Below are 23755 nucleotides of genomic sequence, written 5' to 3' on the forward strand. Positions count from 1 at the left end.
CATATTGTTGAACATTTAGATTCTTTCCAGGCATTTGCTCTTAAATAACATGATGATAAACTTGTTCCTTGAATTTTCTCCATCACCTGTTGTATTTATTAGGATGTTAAATGCCATTAAAAATTGTTTATATTGTGTTAAAGAGTTAACCACATGATTAAAACCAAACACAGTTGCTAATGTTAGGATACCTCTTTTTACACCACCACTCCACTTCAACTATTCTTGAGTTTTGTGTTTGTTTTAAATCTTACAATACACATTGCTTTATACAGCCGGGCCCCTTGCCTGGGAACAGTGGCTGCCCTGCAAACCTCTGTTGCTGACACAGGGAAGCATGTTCCTTCTTTCTTAACTTCGAGTTAGAGTCACCTTGGTGGGTTTGAAATGTGTTCTGAAACAGAATAAACTCAAAGGATTCTGTTAATCATTCTGATTTATTTAGGAGGCAACAGTGTTATTATGTGACTTATGTTACTTGTTAATTAACCAGACTGGAACATGTTTCTTTTTACAAATTGAACGCTGAGAGAGTAACGAAGACCAAATATTTTACAACACAGACCCTTGAGTTTGACTGTTTTTACAAAGCAGATCCTTGAGTTTGACTCTGAAATACAGTATTTTATTTTGCAGCAACTTCCGGTTTAAGTGATAGTGAAATACTTTCTATTATTAGAAAGTTTTGAATTTTAAGTAAATTAAAATGGAAATGATAGTTGTTTCTAAAAATAATACTAACCGTGCTTATGTAACTTTTTAAAAAAAATTCCACGTCATTGTTGGTGAGAAAGGCCTTGACTGGGAAGAAAATGTAAATTTCATGCCAGTCTCTTGTGTAGAGTTAATGAGATTTGTCTGGAACTGTACGAGAATGGATGGGAGTGTCTGAGGCTCCTTTTAGTGCCAGATACTCTTGCAGTCATTTCTTGATGATCTCCCCTGACTGACTCATGGGCTGTTTGCATCAGCAGGATTTCCAAACCACTGTCTCGTTGACTATGAGGGACCTGCCCTGTGTTTTACTGAGGAAGGCTCCTTTGCTCATTCTGAGTTCTCCAGAGAGGGTTTGGCTGAAGGCTGCTCTTATTAGGCTGGTGCCTTCTACCAGTGGGGGTTGAGGAGATTTGATGACTAATGGGAATAATCGTACTGCCTCCCAGCTGTTTTTGAGAGCACCAAATCCTAACCACTAGACCACCAGGGAGCATCCCAGCTGTTTTTGAGTAGGGTCTTGGTGTGACTTTCTGGCTTGGAGTAAATTTCCCCCCAAATCTTGTACATTCAGTCAAATATAAGGATGAAAATGTATTCCAAAGCTTAAAAGTATTTTACCCCCTGGATTTTGGGATTCTGTGACCATTGTTTGCTTCTGCTAGTGAGGATTGTGGAGGGTTTAACATGCTCATTTTTCACTGGGATTTTAGCTAACTCAGTGAAAAATGAAAAGGAAGGCAGAGAGCTTTGTTTTACTCCTGACATCACTTGGCTTACCCAGATTCAGCTGAGTCAAGGCATGGTAATGAAGGTAGAGGTCCTTTCTCCAGGCACACCTGACCTTCCTGAGAAGTATAGTTCAGGGAGTCATAAGCAGAGCCTGTCTTAGGAGCACACTGATGGTTTGGAGAGGAAGGGTGGGAGTTTTAGCTCTCCCTTAATCCTCCACTTTTGGTTTCTCTAGGATTAAATTAACATTTATGTAAATGTAGGCTTCTGTTTACCTGAACCCCTGGCCTTTTATTAATTGAATTTAGTTTGTGAGACTCTGGACCTTCTGCACTGTGGGAGATGTGGAGATATGGAGCATGATACAGTATTCTGTACTCTGCATTATGTAGTTTGAAAAGCAATGTCCTAATCTAAAAAAGTTTGTCCATTTGTTGTTCTCTTTGGCGTGGAAGACCCTATGATTTGCTTGGAGGTCAGCCTACGTAGAAAAGGCAGAGACTGGGAGTTCAAAATCTGTAGATACTGACAGGCGTATGCAACATAGATAAACAAGATTACACTGTACAGCACAGGGAATTATACACAAGATTTTGTGGTAGCTCACAGCAAAAGAAAAAAGTGGTAATGAATATATGTATGTTCATGTATAACTGAAAAATTGTGCTCTACACTGGAATTTGACACAACGTTGTAAAATTATGATAATTCAGTAAAATTTAAAAAAAAAAAAGAGACCCATTTCCACTGCCAAAGCCCTGGCTATTTTCAAAGACAGGGAAAGGATGCCATGAATGCCAGCTACAGCACTTTAGTTGGATGGGTTTCATAATTAATGTCTCCTTAAGCAAAGACTTCTGTTTAATTTGCCTTTCCAGACCATTTGGTAGAAATTGCAGAGGCACGGGGAAGACCAGCGCATCGTCATTGGCAGTCAGTGAGTACAGACAAGGAAGTGCTGGCTCCTTTATTTAAAGGTGGCTGTTTTCTTTAAGCACTTAAAAGAGATTTGGTTTTTGTCTAGTGAGTTGTGCTATAGGTGCAGAAGGACTGCCTTTGGGATCATTCTAGTAATTATTATGGTTAGTACAAGTTCCTCCCTCCATTCTCGAGTCTTTCTTTTAATAAAAATGTTATTTTATGAAGGTACCCAGCCTTGGAGAGGAGATGAAATTTGGATAAATATTTTTCAATTTGTATTTGCAGGGGCAGATTAAAACCATTCATGTAAGTAACTGGCTCATCTGGAGTTTTCCATCTTTTTTGTGTTCCTGCATCCTGTGGATAATGGACCATTCACTCCTGTTGATGCCTGGGGACCTTGTCACTCTGGCCTGCTCTCACTCTCTTTTTCTTCTTCATTCTGAGCCTTCTGCAGGCAGAGGAGGTCAGGCAGGTACACGTGCATTTGGGAAGGAGGTGGTGAAAAAATATGGACTAATGAGCTCTTCTGACTTTGGATTCAGCACTTTAGCATTGGTGCAGTAGGTGAGGTTATTCTTGGAGCCCCAGTTTGAAGATTGCTGTGCAGAAACCCAGCTGTGCCGCTGGCTGCCAACACTCCTGGTACAAATATTGTCATTTGCTCTTGAGGCAATCTGCTCTTTCAATCCTAGATGCAGTTTTGTCATCTGCTGGGCAAAATAGTAGACAAAAATATCTTAAGTGGTGGCATAATCTTCAGTTCCAAAACACTTTAGCAATGTTTCCAGTAGAGGATTTGTTCAGCATGTCTTCTTTTCTCCTTTCCTTGACTTGTAAACATAATTTAAATTCATTTTTTCTCACTTGCCTGAGCCACAGTTTCCTTGTGCTGACTCTGCACCCACACGAAGGAAAGATGGAGACTTGAGTAATATTTCTTTAAAATCATACTGTGATTTTCTGCGAAGGCTTGGCATACCATGTTTGTTCTCTTGATAAGAAAGTAACTCGCCCAGAAGTTACTTGGTCAAAAAACACGCTACTACACCATGCTTTCCCAGCCCGTAGTCTTCCCTGTCTGGACGGTGAGTCATTCCGCCTTGTGAGGAGCAGGGAAGAAGGCCCCTCTGTTGCCTGCAGAGTGGGGGCTCCCTGACAGGCTGGGAGATCTCCAGAGAACCTGGGGGTGGAGCCATGCTCCGTTGTCTCAGGATTCATCACTAGGACTTTCCTAGAGAGGGAAGCGTGTCCTCTGGGAAGTACTACTTTTCTTTCTGTTTTTGTGGCTTTCTCATTTTTCCCCCAGTCTGATACTTAGTAAGAAACCCATTTTCCAGTATGACTCCGTGTACATGTGCACACACAAGGTGCGATAGTTTTACAAAATAGACAAGTTTCCTATTTCATTAATAAAAAAAAAAGCTGGCCTCATTGATTGATTTCACTACTTTATGGATTGTAATCGAGTTTTTAGCCTGAGGGCTTTCCCACTTTTATTCTTTAAAGAACTTCACATCACAGCAGCCTTGGGTTTAGGGGAAAAGCAGATGCAACATATGTGGAGGACTGGCCCTTGGCTGTGGGATGGGGAGGAGGGTTCACAGATCACTTGGGCACACCCTGAAAGGAGCCCCTTTTTGGATTGGCCTCATCTCAAACATGGAACTTATTAAACGTGTGCACTAAACACCTCCAAAAGATGTTTGATGTGGTGTGAACCTTGATGTGACAGACCAGCCAGGATAGTTTTGCACTTACCTAGGCACCTCTGTCATACAGATTTTGCCTTCAGCCCATGGGAATTGCCGGATGGGATTTCATGCTCCTTTCCTTCTGCATTAACCTGAGTCAGGCTCACTTGACCTCCTGTCAGCTCCGCTGTGTGCAGAGCCTTGGATCCCATGAAAGTACCTTGCACTGTTAATTTCCTCAAGCAAATGTGAAGTCCATCTCCACCCTGTGTCAGAAGGCTTGTCAGAAATGTAAAGGAATTTGAGGTGACATCAGTGATTGACAAGACATGATTACCCTTTCTCTGCCAAAGCAGGAGCCATGGAAGTGGGTGCAGTCAGGCTGCAGCAGGGCTCCCCCCACTGAGTCCCTGGCTGGCTTTTTGGTATCTGGGGCAGTGATCTTGTAAAGCCTGCATTGTGAAGTTGGTTGTGTGTGTGTCCAAAGGAAATACTACATATTAAATAGGAAAGCAGGGGTGGAAATTTCCAGGAAATTGAAAGGTGAGGTTGACACGTCCTCATTCACTAATGATGCTTCTGCTTTTCTTTCTGAAAAACAGTGGTGATTTAAAGTTTGATCTTAGAACAAACTGGCTCTTATCCATAACCTTATATTTGTAAACATCCTTTCTTAGCTACTTATTAAATAAAATCATACCAATAAGTAGCCTTTTATTATTTGGTGTTAATGACCCCAAAGCACCCTAACACAGCGTTTCTCAAACTTGCCTGTCAGATGAGGTACTTGTTAAGAATATTCTGGGACTTTGCCCTTGTATTGAACCAGAATCTGTATGTAATAACACAGGTGAGTGATTTTCTTAGAATCTGAGAACTGAAAGAAATGTGGGGCATGGAGCTAATCCCGGTGTTCCCAAGCCTGGTGACTCTCACTGTTATGACCTAATACAGGGAGTCTGGGCCCCACTCCTTACCTGTTTGATCCCAACCTCTGCACCAGGGGCTTTAGGGCTTTAGTTTTCAACAGGCTGGTCATTAGTCTGGAGCGGTAACCCACTCATCTTTTCAGATTCCTTCAGGAAAGGGAACTTGACCCAACGTGCTTGGTTATTGGGCTAGAAAATAGCAGCACAAGAAATCCTCTTCTGACAGATGTTGATCGACTCAAATAATATTCACATTTCAGGTCCTTAGCATGGGGAGATTCAAGATGAGGGAGCAGGGCCCCTGCCCTTGAGGAACATGTATGGTTATCAGCCTTTCTCAAAGGATGAGTTTGGGGGTGGCATGTGCCCTGCTACCCCAGCTCTCAGGTGGGCATGTGCCTGGGTGGGGTCAGAAAGCATAGGGTGCCTACTCTCCTTCCCTGTTGGCTGCTGTCACCCTCCATTTGGTTTTCTCTTAACAACTTGATGAAATAGCCCCAACATCTAGAAAATCACAAAGGCGAATATAATTAGTGAGCACGTGCCTCCACATGGTTTTAACAAATATCCCCCATCTTGCTGGAAACCCTCCTGCCTCCCCAGAGTCACTGATTCAGAGGTGGGGTGTTGGGGGCCCGTTTTCTTAGAGGAGCCTTTCCCCTGCTTGGCTTACTGTGTGGGTCCATAAATCCTACATAGTCACATCCCCTTTACATTTATATAAATGCTGTCAATGGGTATAATTCAGCAACTTTTTTTTTAAGTCAACATGTTTTTGAAATTTGTCCATTGTTACCATGTGACCTGACATGGTCCCATACTTATGAGTAAAATCAGGAAATGGAAGCCAGACAGCTTGAAAACCTTCTTACTGGAAAACATGCAAGAAGATGTGGGTGGGAGACAGTTTCTGTTGAAATTTTACTATAGAACATTGTCATTTATGGGAAAATAGTTGATGTGAATTAGGCACTATTTTGAATAGCCCAGAGTCAACTTAATGAGAATTAGTTGCATGTTGTCTGAAAAGTTCATTGTTTTAATTACTATGGGTGTAGTTATTGCAGTTTGGTTCCAGACAAGTGAAAGTTAAGGTCTGTGGCATAAAATAGGAAGCAGAGGGGGGCTAATTAAAGTTCTGTTGATGATAAAAGGATGACTGATCAAGGAGCAGCTGGCTTCCCAATTTAAACACGATTTGTCCTATTATACTAGGACAGCCCTCCGCAAGTTCTCATGATTGTTTTTGAAAGGTGAAGGAATGTGTTTCAGCAACAAGTGTGAAGGCTGTTGCACTCTATATTTGTTCACCTTTTTGCCTTCAAACATTATGTCTTCTGGGTTTACCCAAGATAAAGGAAGGGGGGGTCACAAAACCCGGCTAAGGTTTTCAGTGGTGCTCAGTCCACTCCAGCCACTTACTACACCCTGGGAAAGCCCAGCTCCCTTTCTGCTTTCTTCAGGGAAGTGCCCAAACATTTGATTATATTTTGTATCTTTTTCTAATTTTTCCCAACACCCTCTCCTGATGGACTTCAAAATGTTGGTGCCCAGGCAATATCCCAGCAAGGCCCCTGTCTTGCCTAACTAAAGCACCCTATGTGTGTGTGTGTGTGCGTGCGTGTGTGTGTAGGTGACGGCTGAGTCCTGCTCTGGTCCTTGAGCTTCTGGATGAACTTATTTTGCTTGATTGTGCCCTGGATGACTTTCACCTTCAAGTGACAGCATCTCTTGTTGCTACTGCTAATATTGGTTGGATAAACATTAAGACCCAGTGCCCTGGATGTGTTTTGCCTAAAAAACATACCACAACTGGGTTCTCTTCAAATTGGTGCTGGGTGGGAACATGAGGTCACATGGCATTTGACTTGCCTGGAGTCAGAGGCTAGATGTGGGCTTCACATTTTATATTTATAGGTGCTTTGTGTGTTTATCTCATTTTAATCCTTATAAAACACCTTGGAAGTGATGATGATTATCCTCATTTTGCAGAGGAGGTGATTAAAGCATGGAGAGTTTGTGATGCAGCCAAGGTCACACGTTCACTAGGTGCCAGCAGTGGGTTAGAATCCAGGTTTGTCTGACAACAGGCTTGTGTTCCTCAGCCACTATGATCTACTGGTTTTGTGTAAAACTACCATCAAATGATTGTTTTTTTCCATTTCCTGCTTAAGAAAAAGAACTATTGTTTCCTGGAAAAACAAAAATCTTAGGATATAGTTTGTGACTTCATCTTATTTGATTATGTAAGTATCTATATGTGTGTATGTGTGTGTGTCATACACACACTTGGGAGGAAATCAATGTTTTGAATGAATGCATCAAAAAGTAGTAAGTATAGGTCTCCCCCCATCAAGGAAGTAGCTTCATTCTGATTTTATAAGTTATACACGCTCTTTCTTTTAGCAGCAGCAAACAAGACACATATAGCTAGAAAATAAAAATAAAAACCCCCAGTGCCTTCACCATCAAGAGACATCATTATATTCATTGAGACTGTCTTGTAAAAGAAATAATTGACCATAAAGATCTCACATAACTGGTAATAAAGGTCACTATTTATTTTAGCTACAAATAGCATGAACCAGAGGTTTCAAGGCCGTCATAATTGACATTCATTGTCACATGTGGTATATAAATAAACTGTCCAGTCCTCGATGCTATTTTTGCCCAGTCTGGTTCTGCATTAGTTCTGCTGCACAATGTGCTGATCTGGGGAGCCCGTGTGCAGGTTCCTGTCCTCCAGGCTCTGTTTCCAGGACCCTGGAAACTGTCCCCCTGCTCACAGCGCAGTTGACACAGTGTGTGCTGTCACGGCCAGGGCTGGAGTGTTTTCCTGACCAGCATCTCAGGAAACAGTCATTTTTTTCATTCTGCTGTTTTCTGAGCAAATCAACCTACCACACTCTCCTACCTTCTCCTCCCCTTCTCTCCCTCCTCCTGTACATTGCTTGCCTGCCTTCCTCTCACAGAAGCATTTAGGAGGTGGAAGAGGTCTGGAAATGAAATTTGAGTGGGCCCCTTCTCCCCTGGTAACTCTGCCATGTGTATTTTTGAAGATACTGATGTGGGCTCTTGCTGTGAGATGTCGGGAGAGGGGCCCGTGCAGGCCCTGCTTTGTCCTGAGTAGCCCAGCCTGGCTTGGAGAGCCTGCGTCTCCTTCGTCCTTCAGAGAAGAATAGGGCATGTTTCATGGTTCACAGAGCACCTGGGCTTCCCAAGGTACCGGGGACAGCTGTGGCCTACACTAGGAAGCTTGGGCAGCCTGCAGCTCTCAGGTAGCGTGCCCTTCTACCCTGGGCACCATCATAGAATCTCACACGTGTACTCTATGCTTTTTGAAGCAATTGTATCCATTACAATTCCTCTATGAGGCAGTTAGGACAAGTGTTATTTTCCCCACTTTATAGACAAGAGATACACAGCATATAAAAGTTGCCCTAAGTCACACACACAGACATAGAGCCAGACCTAGGTCTTTGACCTCTTGACCACCGTCTTGCCGTCAGACCGGCATTTCCCACAGTGTGTACCGCTAAACATTGGTTTCACAGTCTGGTATGTCAATAAGTGTCAGAGACGTGAGGGTTCATGTTATCACACCCACAAAGCAAAATACATTTGAATTAATGAAGGGTGCTGTGTTTTGCTTTGCTTTACTTTGTATATTAACATGAAGTTAAGTGTAGTAAAGGCTCAAAAAATTACAAAGTTGGAAATCCTGTCAGTGGGGCCAGATGTCCCAAGTGTACTTCCTCAGTGAGCTCTCAGCCCAGGAGGAACCATTATTCTGGAGGATATGTTGGAGGTGCTTTCCTAGGCCCAGATGTGCTGTCTTGTTGTGGGTTTATTTTGGAGGTACTCCAGGAGACCTCAGTGGTTAGGGGAAAACTGAATCTTCGGAGACCTGCAGGATGAGTGCACATAGACACTGGCTGGAGATGCTTCAGGAATGGAGACTACCCTGGGAGTCAGGTGGGAGGCTGGACCTTGGGAATCTTGTCATCATGTTATTGTCAGCAGTTCAGCAGGAACTCTGTGGAGTAGGATTGTAACCAGAAGACAGGAAGGTTCTCCATCAGCAGGATCAGCATTCGAGGACCGGTTGTCAGAGCTGTTAGGTCAAGATTCATGAGCTGCAGTGTGAGTGACAGCTGCACTGTATGGCAAGGATGGCCATGAGAAATTTGGACCAAGAAGAGCATGCTGCTGCATCTTGGCTGGTGTTGAACCAGGCACTTTCCCCGAGTGAGGCTGTGCGTATTGACCTCCTCTGCCCCTGCTCTTCTTTACTATTTAATATTCAACTTTGCTGCTTTTGTTACACTTACCATGGGGAGGGGGTGTTTGGTGAAGGTGCGAGTGGCAGCTTCTACCTCCATTTCATTTGTCAGCCCTCCTACTTTCTTTAGGAGAAGCAGAACTTTGTAACAAAACTCTTACTTTGAAGTAAGTTGTTCCAACCAGGCAGAAATGATTTATTATTTTGCATTGAAATCTCAAACAAAGGAAGCAAGTCCAACTTCTCAGAACTGACCTTGGCCATTACAGTTGATGTTTGTCTTTTGTCTTGTCTTGTCTTAAATTGCCTTGCCTTGCTGGGTCGTATGGTAAGTCTATTTGAGTCTTTTGAGGAATCTCCATACTGGTTTCCACAGTGGTTGCACCAAACTGCATTCCCATCAACAGTGTAGGAGGTATTGAAAGTTTGTACCTTTTGACTCCCTTAAGCCATTTCACTCACACCCCTACCCTCTGCTTCTGGCAACCACCACTCTGTATTTATAAGCTTGTTTTTTCTTCTTTTTAAAATTTTAGATTATACATTTAAGTGTGATCATATGATTTTTTTTTCTCTATCTGAATAATTTTTCTTAGGATAATTTCCTTAAGGTCCATTCATGTTGTTGCAAATGGCAAGATTTCATTCTTTTTCATGGCTTAATTATATTTATATATATATATATATATATATATATATATATACACACACACATAATTATATATATATAATATAACAAATATATATATATATACATACACATATACACTTTATATATTACACATACATACATACACATACATACACAATTAGATACACATTATGTATATATATATATGCACACATACACATATTTACATGTATATTTACACATACCTACATATCTCCCATTCTTTATTCCTTCCTCTGTGGATGGGCATTTAGGAGATTTCTACATCTGGGCTGTTTTGAATTCTGCTGCTGTGAGCATGGGCTGCAGATACCTCTTCCAGATCCTGATTGTAATTCTTTGGAAAATGTACCCACAAGTAGGATTGCTGGGTCATATGGTGATTTTAGTTTTAATTTTTAAGGAACCCCCATTCTGTTTTTTGTAATAGTTGTATCAATGTACATTCCCACCAACAGCACATAGTGTTCCCTTTTTTCCACATCGTTGCCAATACCAGTTCCTGTCTTTTTGATAAAAGCCACTCTGACGGGTGTGAGTGGCATCTCACTGTGGTTATGATTTGCATTTCCCTGATGATTAGTGCTGTTGAGCATCTTCTCATGTACATGTTGTTTAATTGTACATATTCTTTGGCAAAATTTTGGATATTAATGCCTTATCAGATACATGATTTGCAATTATTTTCTCTCATTCCGTAGGTTGCTTTTCCATACTGTTTTGATTAGTAGAGCTTTATAGTATCTTTGAAATCAAGTCTCATGGTCCTCCAGCTTTGTTCTTCTTTGTCAAGACTGCTTTGGTTATTTGAGGTCTTTCATAGCTCCACACAAAGTTTAGAATTGTTTGTTCTATTTCTGTGAAAAATGCCATTGGGATTTTGATCAAGTTTGAATTGAATATGTAGATTGCTTTCAGTACTATGGACATTTTAATAATAGTAGTTTTCTAATCCATGGACACAAAATATATTTTCATTTAATTGTGTCTTCTTTAGTTTCTTTCATCAATGTCTTATTGTTTTAAATATAAAGGGTCTTTTACATCCTTGGATAATATTAGTCTAGGTATTTTATCCTTTTTGATAAAATTGTAAATGGGATTGTTTTCTTAATTTCCCTCAATTTGAGTTTTTCATTAGCCTATAGTAATGCAGCAGATTTCCATATATTGATTTTGTATCTTGCAACTTCAGTGAATCCATTTATTGATTGTATTTAACAGGAAGACACAAAATTCTAAATTTACCTAAAAATATACTGAGCAACAGCTCTCAAAGTTAAAATTAAATCTAAAATCATAAATGGAGATTTAAAGAACTCTCTCAGTAACTGACAGAACAAAAATATCAGTAATGCTATAGAATATTTAAACCATACATTTAAACATTTACACATAGAACACTGCATCCAAAAGTCATACAGTAGTTTTATCCTCTAGTGCACATAGAACATCTACCAAAGTTGATCACATGCTAACCTTAAAAAAGTCTTATCGTAGACTTAATAATAGACTTGACAAGAATATTACCAGAAAAAGGAAAACTATGGAATAATCCACCTGATAAATATAGAAACATAGAGCCTCAAAGAAAGTATTGGCATATCAAATAAGGCATATTTTAAATATTAATACAGTTAGCTTTGTCCAAGGAGTAAAAGGTGGATTTAAGATTCAAAGTCAATCAATATAATTTACCATATTAAGAAAGAAGAGCAGAAAACTACATAATTATAGCAAATGTGGGGGAAGAATCTCATAAAATTTAGCACCTTTTCATTAATAAAAAAACTAACCCTAATCCTAACCTCCTACACTGCTGGTGGGAATGCAGTTTGGTGCAGCCACTGTGGAAAACAGTATGGAGATTCCTCAAAAGACTAGGCATAGACTTACCATATGACCCAGGAACCCCACTCCTGGGCATATATCCAGAAGGAACCCTACTTCAAAAAGACATCTGCACCCCAAAGTTCACAGCAGCACTGTTTAGAATAGCCAAGACATGGAAACGGACTAAATATCTATCAGCAGATGACTGGATAAAGAAGATGTGGTATATTTCTACAATGAAAGACTATTCAGCCATAAAAATGACAACATAACACCATTTGCAGCAACATGGATGTCCCTAGAGAATGTCATTCTAAGTAAAGTAAGCCAGAAAAAGTAAGAAAAATACCATATGAGATCGCTTGTGTGTGGAATCTAAAAAAAAAAAGATGAAGAAAAAAGAAAGAAAAAGACAAATGAACATAAAATACAAAGCAGAAACAGACTCATAGACATAGAATACAAACTTGTGGTTACCGGTGGGTGGGGGGTGGGAAGGGAGAGACTGGTAGTTTGAAATTTGTAGATACTGACAGGCATATGTGGAATAGATACCACATTATACTGTATAGCACAGGGAAATATATACAAGATCTTGTGGTAGCTCACAGTGAAAAAGAATGTGACAGTGATTATATGTATGTTCATGTATAACTGAAAATTGTGCTCTGCACTGGAAATCGACACAACAGTGTAAACTGACTATAACTCAAAAAAATTTCTTTAAGAAATACTTAGTAAAATATGGACAAAAGTGAATTTCCTTAATCTGAACTATAGTAACAGCAACAACAAAACAATCTCAAGGAATCATCATATCTGATGATGAGATACTGAATTCTTCCCCCTGAGATTAGGACTGAGACAAGTACCACTTCTATAATTTATAATGAAGGTCTTACTCACTGTAATAAATCAAGTAAAGAAAAATATATAAAACCAGAAATAAATAAAACTCTCAACCCCACAGATGATATTGTTTATAAAGAAAATCCAAGAGTGAATTTACTAAAGTTGCCTGATACATAACATACAGAAACCAATTGTATTTCTATATGTAGCAACAAAAAAATTACAAAATAACAATTTTAAATAATAGTAGTCATAGTCTCATCAGAATACAACAAATAGCTTGGGATAAATCTGTAAAAGACACGTGAAGCCTCTACAGAGAACACTACAGCACATTATTGAAATAAAAGACTATCTCAGCGTGGCAGAGCATCCTATAATCACATATTAAAAAGATTCCGTATTGTAAAAATGTCAGTTCTTCTTAAATTGATCTACAGTTTCAATGCAGTTGCAATAAAAATCCCAGCAGGTATTTTTTAATGGAAATTAATAAGCTGACTCTAAAATTTGTACAGAAGTTTAAGTACCAAGAATGGCCAAGACAATCTTGACAAATTACCATAAAGAGTATAGAGACAATAGAATTAGAGAATATACAAGAGTCAATACTTACAAAGTTAAACAATTAGGCAATTTGTGCAAGAACAGATAAATAGCCCAATGGAAAAACATATCATTTTAGTTGGATCCAGCTTCAGGAAGCCATTTGATTTGTGATAGAAAAGTAACTCTGGGAGGAGTTCAATGACTAAGTCCATCCTCTTGGCTTTATACTCTCTGCTCAGCAACCTGGGGTAAACTGGTAAGACTGGCTTGTCTTCTATAAGCTCATGGCTTGTATATGAAAATAAAGCTAAAAGCTTGAGAATCTGAATGCATTGGATCACTTTTGGTAGAAGCAATGGATGGAGAGAAATCTATGTGTCATTTTCCATTACCTTTTTATGTTGAAATAATTGAAACCTTTCAGTAAAGTTGAAAGTATTGTACAAAGAAGTATATACAGTTCATCTCAGTTCCCCAATTGTTAAGATATTATCACTTTTTATTTTTATATTCTCTCCAGTTTTTCCCTAAGTTATATAGCAAACATGCTGTCTTCTTACTTATAAATATTTTAGTGTGTATTTATTTCCTAAAACCAAGGACACTTTGTAATGGGTTCAACTGTGTTTCCCCCAAGTCCATATGTTGAATCCCTAACCCTCAGCGTGACTGCATTTGATAACACAGCCATTAAGAAGGCGATTAAGATTAAAGGAGGTCATAAATGTGGGACCGTAATCCAAAAGGACTGACACCTTATAAGAGGAGGAAGAGAGAGCAGGAGCGTCCATGCTCACTGAGGAAAGGGCTTGTTGGGGCCACAATAAGATGGATGCAAAATAGGAAGAGAAGTCTAATGAGAAATCAGCCTTGCTGGCAACTTAATCTTGGACTTCTGGCCCCTAGAACAGTGAGTAATTAAATTTCTGTTGTTTATATCTGTTCCCAGTCCCTGGGGCTGCCTCGTTCCCCATCCTCAGATGAAGGTCTCTCCTCCTGCTACCACGACACCACCTCCGCCTCACAGCCCCGGCCATGGCTCTGCGGCTGCGGCCCCTCTGCGCCCCAGGCCAGTCTCCACGCTTGCGTGCCTGTGCTCGCCAATCCTGCCTTCTTTCTTCACCTGAGACCGCCGCTGCCTCTCCTTTCTGCAGCCATGGAGTCCTCCACTTTTGCCTTGGTGCCTGTTTTCGCCCAGCTGAGCAACTTCCAGAATCTCCTCCCAGCTGTTGGCATAGCCTCCTTCATTGCCATCCGTGCCCAGCACCCGCACCACAGCCATGTCACTCCTGGCGACCCTGAGGCTGGACCTGGACAGGACCCTGGTCCCAGCTAGCGGGCTGGGCTGGCTCATGGACTATGGGAAACCCCCCCCGGCCCCTGCCCCCCTGGGCCCCTATGAGGTCCTTGGGGGAGCCCTGGTGGGCGGGCTTCCGGTTTGGGGAGATCCCCTGGTAGATGATGGCTTCACTGATTGGATGACCGAGCTGGTCGACTTCACAGCCCTTCCCCCTTTGGAGCCCCCTTGCCCTCAGGTGCCCTCCCCTCATCTTTCCAGATCTGGAAGCTATGGTCTCCCTCCTATAAAGGAACTTGAGCAGATGGAAGACTCCTTCCTTGATGCTCCCTCCTCCCACCATCATCCCCAAGTCCGAAACCGCTGCTGCCACCGCCCCTCCCCTTCTCACCTTTGACCTCCCCCAGGCCCCTGCCCTGGATACCCTTGACTTGCTAGCCATCTACTGTTGCAGGGAGGCTGGGCCAGGGGACTCTGGGTTGGCAACCCGGCCCCCATCCCAGCAACCCCTTTGTCCACGTCCACCCTCTCGCCCAGCCCCCTACCCCAATCCTGCCACCGCTCACGGGGACCATGAGCAAAAGGAGAGGGACCAGAACACGTCAGCGACTCTGAAGTACCTGCAGAGAAAGCGCCCAGAGGGCGAGGCCCTGGAGGGCGGGTGCCAGGGGCTGGAGGCGCGGAACCAGGAGCTGAGGGAGACGGCTGAGTAGGCGGAGAGGGAAATCCAGTATGTCAAGGGGCTGCTCATCTAAGTGTACAAGGCTTGAAGCAAGGGGACTCGGAACAGCTAGCCAGGCAGGGGCTTTGTGCGGTAGGGGGAGCTTGTCTTCCGCTCTGGCTCCCTTGTCTTTCTGGGGCTGAGGTGGGAGGGTCCATCCCGCTGCCATCCCCCTCCATCCAGCTTCCCGTCAAACCCCTCCATCCCTCCTCCCACCCCCTTTCTCTCTCCCCTTTGATCCTTGTCTCCTCTCCTGTCCATTCTGAATTGGCCCCCTTCTTCTCTCCCCAGAATCAAGGCATGTTTGGCCTCAGTCAACATGTACATCCATATGTAACAGCTGAGGAACAGAGCCCCACAGGGAACTTGGGGAGCAGGGGAGATCTTGGAAACTTAGTCTCCCAAATAGGGAAATGAGGCCAGGAAGCTCTGCAGAATGACGATGCATAGGAGGACAGGGGAACCATCTGGGGACTAAGCCAAGAAAAGTTCTAAGAATGGTGCCCATAGAATGTAAGCCAAACAAGCCAGGTGACCTTGGGGAACTACATTTGGGGGATGGAACCAAAAGGTGGCCAAGTTCGCAGAGCAGGTGGATATACAGGCAGATGGGGAGGTGGGCTGGGTGGAGAACAGCCATAATTGGTGACTGGGTGTTCATTTTAGCTCTGGGAGAAAATCAGTGTTGTGTGAAGTTGTTGGGGAGAGGGCCACATCAAGGTGAGGGAGGGGTAGGGACTGATCATTTTTGGGGAATTGTGAGTGGAAATAAAATGAAGCATTTCCTCTGGAAAAAAATCTATTGTTTAAGGAACTCAATCTGTAATATTTTGACAGTAAATTATGACTGTACTAGGAGACTAACACACTCCCCTATTACAGCACAGCCATTAACATCAGGACATTATTAGTATTCATACAGTACCACCATCTAATCCACAGACCCATTCAGGTTTTCTGATTTCCCAACCATGTTCTATATAGCAAAAACAAAACAAAGAAACAAAACAAATAAATAAAAATGGACTTCTTTTTCACCCTTCTGTCTCCATTCCAGGATCCAATTCAGGATCATCTATTTGTCATATATTTTTAGTTACCTTTAATTTGGAATGATTTCCCTAATATTTGATTATCTTTTATGATCTTAACATTTTTAGAGTTCTGGTCATTCATCTCATATAATTTCCTTTGATTTAGATTTGTTTTATATTTTTGTATGAACAGATTAAGCGTATGCATTTTGGGCCAGAATATTAAAGAAGTCAACCTGTGGTCTTTTCAGTGCAACATAACAAAGACCCATGATATTCATGTGTCTCTGACTGATGATGTTAACTTTTGTCACTTGGCTAAGATGATGTCAGTGAGGTTACTCCACTTTAAAGTTAGTTAATAAGTATTTTTATTTATTAACTGATATGTGTAAGTACTTTATCAATTAATAAGTAATTAGTCATTGTTTTCTGGGGCAAAACTTTGACACTATGTATAAACCCTGTTTCCTCAAGCATTTATCCATTAATTTTAGCATCTCCTGATGATCTTTCCGAATCAATTAATATAAATACTGATTTTCTAATCTATCATAGAAAATCTAAGCAAAGAAATGGAGGATATAAAAAATCAAATAGAAATTATAGAACTAAAGATTACATTAACCAAAATAAAAAAGCCACCAGAGAGGCCAATGATCAATATTCAGAATTACTATCACAGGGCAAATAATAATGGAACTTGAAGACAGGACAGAACAGTGAAAATAACCCAAACTGAACAACAGAGAGAAAATAGACTGAAAGAAGTTAATAGAATCACAGGGAATCACCTGTAGAAAAATAACAAAAAATTTAACATTTGTATCAGCAGAGTCCCAAAAGGAAAAGAGAAAAATGTGGGACTGAAATAGTTTTCAAAGAAATAATAGACATAAATTTATAGGTACAAGGAGCTGTGTGAACCCCAAACAGAAATACATATCAAGACACACCAGAAATAAACTTCTGAGAACTACAGATAAAGGGAAACTCTCAAAAGTAGTAAAAGAGAAAAGGTGAACTAGTTACAAGGAAGAACAGTAGCTATCTCAATTGAAACCATGGAACCCAGAAGGAAGTGGCACACTTTTAAAGCAATGAAAGAAAAAAAATATATTACTCCAGACTTCTGCATTTAGCAAAGCTGTCCTTCCAGAATAAAGGTGAAGTCAAGACATTCTCAGATGAATGAAAACTAAGAAATTTTGTTGCCAGTAGAGCTGCACATAAAAATTCCCAAAAGCAGTTCTTCAGGCAGAAGGGAAGTGACACCAGAAGGAAACTTGAAATACCAGGAGTGAAGAATGAATCATAAAAGGAGTAAATATGGAATGCAGCACAACTAATATTACATTTCTTCTGATACTGGGACTTCAGAAGCATCACACCTTCTGCTTTCACTCTCTTAGGATCTTGAGGCCTCCAAGTTTTGCAGAAATTCACACTAGCTTTCTAGAAGAGGAGAGGCCTCCTTGGGGCACACACGGTGATGGCGTCAACTTCTAGGTTCACAAGTAGGTTCTTTTGGGTGTTTCATTTCCATTTAAGCCACAGAAGTGACCCTAGGCAAGACCAGGAGGAAAATCACCAAGGTTTCAAAACCACAGAATAGAGAAGTAGTAAATCTTTGTTATTTTAAGCCTGTTGCAAAAACTTCTTAAGAAAATAAAGATAAGCCAGAGATTTCGTGAGAATATTTCCAAAACACATATCTGATATAGAACTTATATCCAAAACATATCAAGAACACTGATAATTCAGTAAGAAACCACTCAGCCCAATACAGAGATGGGGGATATATTTCTATCAATACTTCAACATTGAAAATAAATGACTGTCAAAATATGTATGAAAAGGTGGGTAAAGTCATTAGTCGTGGAAATTAATTGCAACTTAGTAATAAAATGAAATCAACTACTGACACATACAATAACATAGAGGAATCTCAAAAAGTGCAGAGTTAAACAAGCCAGACACAAAGAGTACGTATTATATAATTCCAGTTATATAAAATTTGAAAGACAAGATTAATATATGATAATGAAAACCAGAACAGCGGTTTTTCTCTCTGGGTGCAAGGCAGTAACTGGGAAAAGAGAGAAGCGAACAGTTTTTGTTGTAGAAATGCTGTGTGTCTTAATTAAGGTGGTGGTTACATAGGTGTATATATTTGTCAAACCCATCAAACTTTAAACTTACCAACTGTGTCTTTTCAGTAAAGGTAAATCACAGCCCCCAAAAAAGAGAAATGGAAAAAATAAATGATAAAACAAGCTGAAAATGTTAATATAAATTATGAGCAAATACATAATTTTTCTAAAAATATAAAGTACTTACAAAAACTGAAATCAAAGTTTGTTATTTATAAAGACTATCTTCTAAAACAAAGCATTATTCAGTCAGTCCTTGAACACTGTGGATTTTAACTGCATGAGTCCACTTATTCAGGGATTTTTTTCAGTATTAAATAGTACATTACCAAATGACCTGAGGTTGCTTGAGTCTACCAAAGGGGGACCACATATGTGGAGGAACCGAGTATATGGAGGGCCAACTCTGAGTTACACACAGACTTTTGGCTGCAAGGAGGATTAGTGCCCCTAACTCCTGCATTATTCAAGGGTCAATTATAATCAACTTTTAAGTTGTGAGCATATATTTGTGAAAAAAATTACCCATTGTAAAACTCTTCCTGCTACTCTAATGGGAAGAAGAGTGCACAGTGCATAGATACTTACAAGCTAACTACAGAAATTTCTCCCTGACACTAATGTTCAAATAAATTTATCTCTTGTTTGATAACAGTGAGGAAACTTCCAGAAAATATTGAGTGTTTTCCAGGGGTTGGTGTTTCTATTGATAGTGAATTGTAGTGTATTTATTTATATGTATGTGTGTGTGTGTGTGTGTGTATATATACACACACACACACACTTTTTTATCCTGTATTTTCATGATGTTTAGATGGAAACGCCAATGTAGGATTGCTGGGGTCAATTTCAGTACTGTCATGAACATATATTCCATTTGCTCAATATTTCTCTGAAGAAAGATTTTTTCTTACAATAGAAGTTTTGTTTAGCCAATCACCATTTCCTTATTTCTCTTGATGATTCAGTGATATCAAAGAATGCTTTGTTAAGAAGAACCAACTTTGTTCAATTATAAATTATGGTGCAACATATAGTTCTGTGTCCATCACAAGACATAATGATTCAGATTTATGATTATCTTATAATACTGAAATAACTGTATTATGTTAAGGAAACCTATTTGGCTGAATCAAAATTTATGTGATGTTAAGGACTGTAAAAAGCCAGCCAGGATGTCTCAGTGGATTACTGACATCATACATGGAGAGGAGGATAATACCATATCTGTGAATTCTGGCCATTAAAAATGTGTTTGCCTAGTGCTTCCAGGGCCACTGAAGGAGAAAAACCCTGGAGGAACAATGAGTGGGTTTTTATTACAAAAATGCCCCTTGGAATAATTGCCAAAGTGTTCACAGTAGCTGGGGAGAACACTCTGCAGGTCACCAGATGGAGAAGGCAGAGATGAAAGACACTTTGGGTGCTGTCAGCCCTTCGCACCCACCATTTATACTTTGCTTTCCCTTCCTGCACTTCGCACAGCCACTCAGGGTGCTAGTGACAAGACTTATTTCAAGCATGGAATAACCAATTCAATAAGTCCTCACAATTTGACAAGCAACCCACATGCGGACCACACCCTTCCCCTTCATTCTACCAGTACCAGGCCATTATTAACTCTCTATTTACAATGGTTCCCAAATTTTGTGTACATCAGTATCACCTAGGGGGCTTGTTAAAACACAGATTGTGGGACTGCACCTGAAGAGTTTCTGATTCTATAGGTGGGACTCAAGAATTTGCCTTTATAACAAGTTACTAGGTGCTGTATTGCTACTGGTATAGGGACCACACTTTGAGAACCAACATAATATTTCATTCCTTTGACATCATTCCAGTTCTCTTCTGGGAAGAGTATGCCAGTCTTTCAAGAAGATTAGCAGTGAGGGAAAAGAAGCTGAGGAAATAATAGGCTGTTTTACATCCAGAAATGAAGTGGAATATAATTAAATAAATCTAGCAGGAAGTAAGCTCAAAAGAGGGGCTTGTTAGAATTGAGATGTTTGTAGGAAGTGGAGATAGAAAGTCTGAAGAGGCAGAAGAGAGAGGAAAGAGGAAGTTTATTTACATTTCCCTACTTTGTGTGTAGCTGGCTCTGAGGGCCACGAGAAGAACTAGCTAGTGGGAACTGTGCTGGAACATTTTCAGAGAAGTTCCCAGGGCTTCTACATAGGGAACTTGTCATCCTTGAACACCACGTGTAAGGAGCTGCACACAGAAATTCTCTGTCTACTTCAGCTTAAGATAAAAAGTAATAAATTTATTTTCTAGCTTGCCAGTCACTCTAGTGATAAACTAACAGGTAATTAATTTGTTAGCGAGTACTTCTTTCCATTATTTACTTCAACTTGAAAATGTTTTCTGTGAAACATGCCAATGGGAAATCATAAAATATTGCATTGTAATCTTGTTGATGTTCTAATTAACCAACGCAGGACAGTAGTTACCAGGCATTTCCCCCAAATCTCAGTGAGCCTGCCCTTTGAACTTGGAGTGAGGCTAGGCAAAGCAGTTACCAAATAAAAGGAATTAATGTCATTTAATAACACAGTGACTGAGTATTAGGCATTGAATGGGGAAGAAGGAAAATGAGTCAAGACCAGAAGTATTCAGAAACTAGAAGGCCAAGATTGGGTGCAGGTAATATGCAGAAATAAAAAGTAAATAAATAATTCTGGGAGTCAGTTCCAGGTAAGCTGGAGAAAACATGTTCCACCCTGTCTGTACCACTGAGTGCAGCTCTGAGACAGAATGCACAGAGCAGCTGTTAGAGGACTCTGCAATCTGAGTAACAGCAGGACAACTGGAAAGAAGACCAGAATTTAAAGTACCACCAAATCTCTGGTAAAGTTACCCTGTTTTTTATCCTCTGGTCCTGTCACCTCTTGGTCACAAATGTAAGCAGCACAGAATAAGGCCCTGTGCTTCTGAATACAGAACCTGAAAGAGGTACTCCAGGGACATGAAGTGTACTGGGGAGGTTACGATGAGGGGAGACCTCATGAAAGAAATCTCAGTAAATTTTTAAATAATCTTAGAAAATTTAACCCCAAACTTTGTGTGCATGACTGGACCTGATACTAATCAGTATAATAAAGACTTGTAAAACCTGATTATCAGAAAGACTTCTGGTCAGACCCAGCCGGCCGCTTGACGTGCACTTGGGGGGCAGATCTGAATAGCTCTGCAAAGGTTTTGAAACTGAATTGACATTCAACCCAGAGCCAAAGAAGATGGGCTGAAACCTGTGGCCTGAATTTAACCAGGTAAATTTCTTGCCAAAACAAGCATACCAACTTTATTCAAAGGATTAAAAAAAAAAAAAACCTCCGTGTGTGAAAGCATGATATAGCAGTCCAAAATTCCTCAGCATATGAAGAAACAGGAGACTCAATTCTTACGGGAAAAGACGATCAGCAAACATCAACATTTACATGACAAAAGTTATTAGAATTACCTGACAAAGATTTTAAAATAGTAAGTCATTTAAAATATTCTAACGAGAAATTGCAAGCACTCCTAAAATTAATAGATAGGTTGGAGGACAGAAATGAGGTATAAAGAAGGATCAGAAGGGGGTCCGCCGCGTCTCCGCCAGCGGTCGGCCCTGAAGCGCACGCCGCCGCGAGCTCTCAGACTCGAGCCGGCGCCGAGGAGCCCGGGGCCGCCGCCCGTAGCGGCCGAGCGCAGGGGCGGCTGAGCGGGACGCCGCCGCCTCCTCCTCCTCAGAGGGCGGCAGCCCGGGCCCGGCAGCCACGCCTAAGACCCCTGGGACGGGCGCCTGCGGCGAACAGGAGGGGAAGGAGGTCGCGCGGCCTCAGCCCGCCCTGCCGGCCCCGCGGCGCTGAGGTGGCTCGCGCGCCCCCGCCGGTTGCCGCGGATAGGCTGAAGAGGATCAAAAGGCGGCTGTCAGTGACACTCCGAGGGGGCCGAGGTGTAGACAAGACCAGTGGTGCCCCTGAACAGACTGGCCTGGGTGAGAGCGGCGGCGGTGACCGTGGAGGGGCCCCCACACGTGCTGCCCCCGGGGAGCCCCGCTCTGGACGCGGCCCGCCAGCTCTGCACCAGAGGTTGTACACGGGGACTGGAAGGTGGGGTCGGCCGGGGAGAGAGACCAGGCTTCCGCCGAGCCCTCGCGTGAGGGGCAGGCACCAGGGAGGGTGCGCATGCGCAACCCCACCCCCACTCCCGTGCAAGATCTCCACGGAAGATGTCAACAAGCGCCCATCACTAGCAGCCCCCATCCGGCTGCCCGATGGCTCCCTTGAGAAGTTGACTCCAATATCCCCGTCTTTGACAAGCCCCTCGGCTGCCGCCTCCGCCGTGTCAGCCTGCCTGAGATCGACTTTGGGAAACTGGAGACCTATATCAAGTTGGACAAGCTGGGAGAGGGTACATATGCCACCGTCTGCAAAGGCAAAAACAAGCTCACAGACAACCTTGTGGCGCCCAGGGAGATCAGACTGAACACGAAGAGGGGGCGCCCTGCACCGCCATCTGGGAAGCGTCCCTGCTCAAGGACCTCAAACATGCCAGCATCATCCCACCACACGACATTATCCTCAGAGAAGTCGCTCACCCTTGTCTTTGAGTACCTGGACAAGGACCTGACGCAGCACCCGGATGGCTGTGGGAACGTCATCAACATGCACAATGCGAAACTCTTCCTGTTCCAGCTGCTCCGCGGCCTGGTCTGCTGCCACCGGCAGTAGGTGCTACACCGAGACGTCAAGCCCCAGAACCTGCTCATCAACGAGAGAGGAGAGCTCAAGCTGGCCGTCTTCGGCCTGGCCCAGGCCGAGTCTGTTCCAATGAGGACCTACTCCAATTAGGTTGTAACGCTGTGTACCGGCCCCCAACATCCTGCTTGGGTCCACGGACTACCCTCTCAGATTGGCATGTGGGGTGTGGGCTGCAACTTCTATGAGATGGCCACGGGCCGGCCCCTCTTCCCGGGATCCACGGTGGAGGAACAGCTGCACTTCATCTTCCGCGTCTTGGGAACCCAACTGAGGGGACGTGGCCAGGCATCCTCTTCAGTGAAGAGTTCAAGACTTACTGCTATCCCCAGTCCCCTTGTCCTTGCTGTAGACTTGACAGCGGCGGGGCTGACCTCCTCACCAAGCTGCTGCAGCTTGAAGTTCGCAATTGGTTCTCCGCAGAGGATGCCATGAAACTTCTGTTCTTCCTCAGTCTGTGGAAGCGCATCCACAAACCTCCTGAAACTACTTCCATGTTTGCACGAGAGGAGATCCAGCTACAAAAGGAGGCCAGGCTTCGGTCTTCATCAATGCCTGACTAAGGCAGGCCAGCTTTCCAGGTGGTGGACACCGGGTTCTAAGCCACAGACTGAGGCCCCAGCAGGCAGCAG

The 23755-nt window shown here is 42.2% G+C and overlaps 2 pseudogenes; both read left to right on the forward strand.

Annotated features, from left to right (window-relative positions):
- Window positions 1–16231, forward strand: part of LOC140699166 (cyclic AMP-dependent transcription factor ATF-5 pseudogene) — an 82454-nt pseudogene extending 66223 nt beyond the window's left edge.
- On the forward strand, window positions 15514–23725 carry LOC140699549 (cyclin-dependent kinase 16 pseudogene; annotated as a pseudogene).
- The last annotated feature ends 30 nt before the right edge of the window (window positions 23726–23755 follow it).

The sequence above is a fragment of the Vicugna pacos genome, chromosome 11 (assembly GCF_048564905.1).
Source record: "Vicugna pacos chromosome 11, VicPac4, whole genome shotgun sequence".
Lineage (NCBI taxonomy): Eukaryota > Metazoa > Chordata > Mammalia > Artiodactyla > Camelidae > Vicugna > Vicugna pacos.